General features: G+C 38.6%; 1 pseudogene; it reads right to left on the reverse strand.

The window, feature by feature from the left end:
• Positions 1 to 1539: 1539 nt before the first annotated feature.
• Positions 1540 to 3307, reverse strand: LOC131314012 (cysteine-rich receptor-like protein kinase 10; annotated as a pseudogene).
• Between the last annotated feature and the right edge of the window lie 2901 nt (positions 3308 to 6208).

Raw genomic sequence — 6208 nt, forward strand, 5'->3', positions numbered from 1 at the left:
TTATAATCTTAATAATTTTGGCTTAATTTGATAAAAAAAATTAGTTATTTTACATTATCATTTCTCAATTTTTATCACAAAAAAAATAATCACGTGATTGTTGAAGTTACCTAAAGAAAAAATAAAATGATTATTACATTTTAATTGCATTAAGTTAGAATGTACAAATATAATGTATTGAAAAATAAAAACTTTATGAAGTAACATTGATCCACCCCTTTGAGAGTCATACAGAGTATTGGAGGAACGGAAATTGAAATATTTAACTAATGATCCACCCCTTGAGTGTCGGACTATGACCTCAACAACCCAGTTGGTTAAAAATATGTTAACGTATATGTACTTAATTGGGTTGAAAAAGGAGGCGTGTTAAGCTAACTATGATTATGAACAAAATCGCCGTTGTCGTTAGAGGCACTTTCACAAACAGTTGCCGTGCAAAGAACAACGGTCAGGAAAAAAGCCCCTCAAAACTGGGTGTGCATTAACAACTCTCGTATGGTTTGAGACAACCTACCCGGATTAAAAGAGGCAACCTTGGACGGGGATTCGTCTGCATTAGTTGATAGAGAGAAATGGTGACGATGGAGAAAGTCAGAGATGGGTCTTCTGGTGGAAAGAACATGAGGGTGTGGAGTGTGGACTTGCGAGACGGGAAATAGGGGTGGAGACCGAGCCAACAATGGCAATCGTCTGAGAGCCATGGCCCTTTACCGAAACCCTGGTCTTTTTTGATTCAGAGTTGGACAGATAACGTTGAAAATTAAGTACGAGCTAACCTGAATACAACAAATTTCTATGCATTCTTTAAAAAAATTTATTTACGTTCTTCAAACTACCTTACTTTATTTTCTCTCTCTTAACTTTCATCGGTCCCACGCTTACCATTAAGCAAATGTGTTCACTTATATATGAAGAGGAGTGATAGGAACAAAGAAAATATTCTTAAAGTGTACATGAACTTTTCAGATTTACTGTGCAGTGCATCTGAGCCATTCATGTATACTTTAAGAGTATTTTCTTTGCACCTAGTATTTCTTTTAATGAGAAAAAAATTACATCCCAATGGTAAAAGTAGCTTAGAAAAGACAAGTAAAGCAACGTAACCCGAACTTAATAGTTGTTTAGAATTTGACTCATTCTATGCATTGCTAAGGAAAAGCAAATGATTGTATGAATTCTTCAATAAAAAACGGGTCACTCAATGACTTTTTTTAAGAGAACCAAATTGAGGAAAAGAAAAAAAATACTCCCTCCGTCCCTTTATTATAGTCCAGTATTTTATTTTGGGTTGTCCCTTAATAAGTATCCATTTGGTAAAGTTAGTGGGTAAAAGTTGGTACATTGTCTATTTTGTCTCTAAAAGTAGATTCCATTTTGAAAAGTTAGTGAGTAAAAAGTGTAATGATGATGGATAAGTAGAGAAAGTGGAAGAAAAAGTTGATGTGAAAGGTATAATGATGATGTTTTTTTAATAAGTTGGAGTTACGAAGTATGACATTTAAAAAGAGATGGAGGGAGTAATTCATAGTGAAGTTATCACAATTTTGAAATAGTTATGTCATTCACAGGGACGACTTCATGTGGTGAGGATAGACATGATTTGAACTCCAAACGCTCAACATAGAATGCCGGTTGTGCTGGTTGAGGTGGCGTTGCACTGTCGCTCCCCAACATGATAACTACGGATGACATTGTCGGTCTATTTGTGGGGTCTTCTTGGACGCACAACAATCCTATATGGATACACTTCAAAACTTTTGTTGCTACACATGACTCCATGAGTAATGGGTCCATAAACTCCAATATTCCTTCACCTTTGCACCATAAGTTCCAGGCCTATTGACAATTTAGCAAGTAATGATCTTGTAAATACAAGTAATCATTATGGTTCTAAGTTTAATGATAAAGAGAGAAGTACGAATGGAGGAACATACATAAGTGAGGAGGTTGTGACCATGCTCTGCAAGGTAAAAACTGTTCTTTTTCCCACTAATAATTTCTAGTAAGCGTACTCCAAAACTAAAAATATCAGATTTAATAGAAAACAATCCTTCCATAGCATACTCTGGAGCCAGGAGCCATATGTCCACTGTACTTGATCATTAAGAAATTAATATAAAGTGAGATGGATAGACATATTTGTATGCTTAAATATTTTGGAAAACAAAGAGGCTTACTATGCCCCGACAACCCTGCTTGTTTTGGCTTCACTTTGATTTCCCCCAAAAATCCTGGCCATTCCGAACTCTGATATCTTAGGATTCATTTCTTGATCTAACAAAATGTTGCTAACTTTAAGGTACCTATGAATTATTCTAAGTCAAGAATCCTCATGTAGATACAGAAGGCCTCGAGCAGTCCCATTAATTATGAGAAGGCGTCTCTTCCAATCTAGTTGTCCGGCTTTAGTTGTATCTAACAAAGAAACAAATAACGTTCAAGTTGATTAATAACTATCTTGTTTGGGTTGCATTGCAAATGATCTGTCTACAAACGAGCGACAGCTTAAGAAAAGCCATACCAAAGAGGAAAAAATCTAAGCTTTTGTTGGGAATGTACTCATAGATTAGCATCAACTCGTTCCCCTCCAAGCAACAACCCAAGAGTCTGACAAGATTCCTGTGCTGCAGTCTTGCGATTACACATATTTCATTCTTGAACTCTTGAAGTCCTTGGACGGAATTGCTTTAGAGCCTCTTTACTGCAATATCCTTGCCATTTGGTAGTGTACCCTACAAGCAGTTCTAAGTCGTGCGATGCATTTCAATTAGAATCGTCAACTTTGATTGTGTATTACATTCCATCATGGGGTCATTGCTGTCGCAAAAGGCCTCTTTTAGCTCTGAATTTAAGATTTTGTTTCCTTAAACATGACAACACCCTGCAAATTTAGACTAGACATAATCATCAAATTCAGGAGCAAAGTACCTTGTAAACTGGATCAAATCAACCTTCTCCAAGCTTATTTTCTTCAGAAATATGGTTTGTAGCCAAAAGTATGAGATCTAACTCAACTGAAGGAAAGTCCTGCCACTTCGTGGAATTTTCTCCTTGCAAATTATCAGTGCTATAGTTATCTACAAGTCTTCCTCGCGCCAAGTCAAGTAGTTGAATTCTTTCGCAATTTTCTTCCTCTTCTGTGGAGGGATGATACAATTAGCTCTATAGTTGACATATAATGATACTATATATACACTGTGGTTACTGGTAAGTGATAACCACTAAAACACTATGGTATGTTACCTTCCACTATTCTTTTCCTTCTCCTCTGGTAGTAGATTCCATAACCAACCAACACTACCATTACAGATGTTTATACACTAACGCCGATGGCAATCATTTTCCCTTTGTTTCCTTCTGTTGAAATAGAACAAAGAAGGGAGAAATATATATTGAATTCAATAATAAACTGTACAATGAGGTCTCTATTTATACAGGGTGAGGAAGCCAAACTATGGAAGGAAAATCAACCTAATTACAATCAAATCATAATCAATTACAATAATAAGAGATCAAGAGAATCATATAATATCATAATCATATCATATCAGGATATGATTACAATATTATATGTTTTGATATTCTAACATCCCCCCTTAAACTCAAGGTGGTAGTGCAGACACCAGCTTGAGTTTGGACACCAAGTCATGAAAACGTGTAGGAGGATGAGCTTTTGTGAAGATGTTCGCAGTCTGATCGGATGAGGAAACTGAGAGAAGGCAAACGCTACCCCAAACAACATGTCGAATAAAGTGGCAGTCGATCTCAATATGTTTGGTGCAATCGTGGAACACATCATTGTGGGCAATCTGAACATCACTTTGATTATCACAACAAAGTGTAGTAGCGGTGGAATGAGTAACACCCATATCACTAAGGAGCCAGCGAAGCCATATCAACTCTTGAGTAGTGTTAGCAATAGCACGATACTCTGCCTCAGTACTAGAACGAGAAACAAGAGATTGCTTCTTACTTCACCAAGAGATGAAAGAGTCACCAAGAAAGAAGCAGTAACTTGTGGTAGAGCGACGATTAGTGGGGTCACCAGCCCAATCAGCATCGGAATATGCACAGAACTCAAGGGAGGAATGTGCTGAATAGTAGAGGCCATGAAATAGAGTGCCTTTGACATAGCGAAGAATTCGAAGAACAGCCTGAAAATGAGTCGATCGAGGAGCAGACATGAACTGGCTAACTATGTGAACGGCATAGGCAATGTCAGGCCGGGTGACAATAAGATACACAAGACTACCAACCATTTGGTGATAAAGAGTGGCATCAGGGAGTGGTGCGCCATCCAGAGGAGTGAGTCGAGTGGTTGGCTCAAGTGGTGTAGATACAGTCTTGTTGTCGATGATACCAGCACGACTAAGAAGATCTGAGGCATACTTAGCTTGAGTAAGATAGTAGCCATCGGATATAGATGAGATCTCAAGACCTAAGAAATAGCTCACAGTACCCAGATCCTTCATATGAAATTGCTTGTTGAGGAAGGCTTTGAGATCAGAAATACCAACATTATCATCGCCAGTAATAATCATGTCATCAACATAGAGAAGAAGAAAAGTAATACCACGTGCAGACTTTCGGATAAAAAGTGCAGAATCATACTGGCTAGAAGAGAATCCAAAATTCTGAATAGTGGTGCTGAATTTGGCAAACCAGGCACGTGGAGCTTGCTTGAGACCATAAAGAGCGTGATTAAGTTTACACACTTTGTTCGGAGGATGATTATACCCAAGTGGAGGTCGCATATACACTTCTTCGGTAAGATCACCATTGAGAAAGGCATTCTTGATGTCCATCCGATTTAGATTCCACTTGTGTATGGCAGCAATCGCAAGTAAACTCCGAACACAAGTGAGACGAGCAAATGGCGCAAAAGTTTCCTCATAGTCAATGCCATACTCTTGAGAAAAATCCTTTGCAACCAAACGAGCTTTGTAACGCTCTATAGAGCCATCACAGCGAGTTTTTATCTTGTAAACCCATTTAGAACCAATAGGAGTCTTGTTAGGAGGAAGGTCAACGATATCCCAGGTGTGTGTTTTATCCAAAGCCTGTAATTCTTCTGCCATTGCTTGCTGCCAAAGAGGGTTAGAACTTGCCTCACGGTAGGAATGAGGTTCATGCTGAGAAAGAATAGTAGAGAAACAAGGATAATCACGAAGATGTACAAGTACTTCCCTTACCTGAGTAGAGCGACGAAGTAGTGAATCATCAGATAGAGGTGGTGCAAGAAGCTCAGTAGGAGGAGAACTGGATAATGTGAGGGGCTCATTGGGAGCAGAACCAAAACATGAATGCTCGGGAAGGGATGAGCCAAAATGTGTAGGAGTAGGGCTATGAGGTGCAGGAGTAGGATCATCAGACAGAATCGACGCCTCGGGATAGACCGTAGAAGAAAGCTTGGAAGAACCTGTATCAACATCATCAAGAAATATATCTACAGAAGGGTCAGTGAAGAACGATGAAGTAGACACAGGAGGTAAGTGAAACTTGGACATAGAAGAGAAGATTTTGTGTTCCCAAAATATGACATGTCGAGAAATGCGAAGGCGTTGCAAAGAGGGATCCCAACATTTGTATCCTTTATGCTCAATCGAATACCTTAAGAAACAACAAAGATGAGTACGAGGTTCCAATTTTGTGCGCTCATGGGGTTGTAAGAGAACAAAACAAGCACATCCAAAAACCTTAAGAAGATCATAGGCGGGCAATATACCATATAATTGTTCATAAGGTGATTGATTTCCAATGGTAGAGGATGGGACACGATTAACGGTATAGACAGTAGTGAGAGCAGCCTCCCCCCAAAGTCACTCAGGACAAGAGGCATCTATAAGAAGGGCACGAACAATATCCAAAACGTGTCTATGTTTACGCTCAGCGCGACCATTTTGTTGAGATGTGCCAGAACATGACCTATGTGGCAAGGTTCCATTTTGGCTAAGATATTTTAAAAATTCTGTCTCTTTATATTCCATGGCATTATCAGCACGAAAAACTTTGATTGGGCGTGAAAATTGAGTTTGAACCATTTTGGAAAAATCATAATAAATCTGTTGTACTTCAGATCTATTCTTCATGAGATATAACCATGCAAAACGAGAATAATCATCTATGAAAATAACAAAATACTTGGAACCGCCCATAGTAGTGTTCAATGAAGCTCCCCAGATATCGTAGTGAACTAAATCAAAGG

This window comes from Rhododendron vialii, chromosome 13a, assembly GCF_030253575.1.
Source record: "Rhododendron vialii isolate Sample 1 chromosome 13a, ASM3025357v1".
NCBI lineage: Eukaryota > Viridiplantae > Streptophyta > Magnoliopsida > Ericales > Ericaceae > Rhododendron > Rhododendron vialii.